We start from the raw sequence: 1,887 nt of genomic DNA on the forward strand, positions 1-1,887 counted from the left end.
CATATACTCCTATTACAGTGACAAAAGTAATATATAGAATGAGCTGTTTGAAGGTTTTGGGTCAGGTGAGTTTATGACTACAGTGTATGATATAGAACACCAGATGCAGGAATTCTTAGATCATGATAAGAAACTGGATACTATTTGGCACCTCAGAGGCAAAAAACTAAAAGTTTTGCTAATCATGTATGTGGTGCAGACGAAGATGCTAACTGATGGGGAAAGTCAGAATCAACCAAGAACCTTCATTTTCACATTGATCAACCACTCACACTAATGTAGCCTATTGTTGAAGTTACAAATGGCAACTGACTACCACAGGGTTTTAATGTGTTTTTATTTATTTATTTATTATTATTATTTTAAAAGGTTAGAAGGAAGGCTATTTGCACCTATTGTAACTTCAATTATCTCTAGCAATTTTCCATGCTCTTATTGTGAGAAATCTTTGTAGACATCTTTGCACATGCTCTGTCAGAATTTTTTTTCCCTTTTAGATGTACACCCCAGAAAGCAAGCACATTCAACTGACTGTCAGTACCGCGTTCTCAAAATAATCTCTCATGTCTTGCACACTTCCTCTCGGCTGTTGCAAACCTTGCAAATACTTTGAACCATTATACACAAATAAAATGGCCTTAAAGTTCATACAAACCTATACTTTCTGTCAAAGTACATTTATAGTATATGGAAGGTGCTCTTATCTAAGGTAAATGACTATTATGCAATTATTTATTACAATAACAGTACATGTTCTCCCTGGGAATCAAACAAATAACCCTGGTGTTACCAGCACCTTGCTTAGTTTATGCCTGCAGGAACCTTAATGGAACATTTTACTGCAGAGACAGGAAGTGGCATAACGCAATGAGGTGAAAGGCCAGAACCAAGTGCAGCTATGCTTCCAACACCAGTCATGACAAACTGAATGACAAATCAACATAATACAATGCATTATCTATTGTGTGCAGTGTATTGTCATATGCAATGGGGCAGCATCACTGAAATGTAGCACCATTTTTAACCAAGCATCCATCCACTTGTGGAGAATCTTTCCCCTTTTAACCATGAGTGAGTGAATTACTCACTCCTAAGCTGCTTAAGGAATGCTTCCTGGTTGTTCCATTTCTTAGTCTCGTTTCTCCGCCCCTCATCTGTTCCTTTACTCCAGTCCTTGTTTTGGTTCTCCCTGTTCATAGTCTTGGTTGAGCCATGTTTGGTTTCCCATGTTGGCGGTTATTTCGGTAAGTCTGTTCACGTGTGACGTTGCCATTATCGCTGTTGTTTGTATACTTAGTTTGTGTGTTACTTGCCTCATGTCTGTTTATTAGCCTCCCATGTGTGTGTGTGTGTCACCCTTGCTCATTAAATAGCCTCCTGCATTCTGCCTCTCCTCGTCTCTGCCATTAATTACCTTTCTCCCCACACCCCCTTATAATCTACTCTTGCTGCCACAAAAAACCAAATGAAAAGTCATAAATAAAACAGCATTATGCTATGAAAATAATGCAAATTTAATAAAACATGTTTACATTGAGAAGTGAAAGTAGCACCGCAACTATAATTGCATATAGCTGAAGTGTAAAATATCAACACAGCATTACAAGGAGTTAAGTAATAGAAATTAGACTGACATTTTCCTAACAATTATAAAATGCTGTTGGATAGATAATCACACTAGGTTGTGTGCATTTCAGACATAAAAGACATGTGGTTAAAAGGTACTTGACTAGTAATTGGGAGGTTGCCAGTTCAAGGCCTGCCACTGTTGGGCCCCTGAGCAAAGCCCTTAACCCTCAATTGCTCAAGTTGTATTCAGTTATAATTAGTCACTTTAGATAAAAGCATCAGGTAAATGTAAAATGGTAAATATTCTGTACAATTCAA

Source organism: Electrophorus electricus, chromosome 21 (assembly GCF_041902795.1).
Source record: "Electrophorus electricus isolate QZ-2024a chromosome 21, ASM4190279v1, whole genome shotgun sequence".
Classification (NCBI taxonomy): domain Eukaryota; kingdom Metazoa; phylum Chordata; class Actinopteri; order Gymnotiformes; family Gymnotidae; genus Electrophorus; species Electrophorus electricus.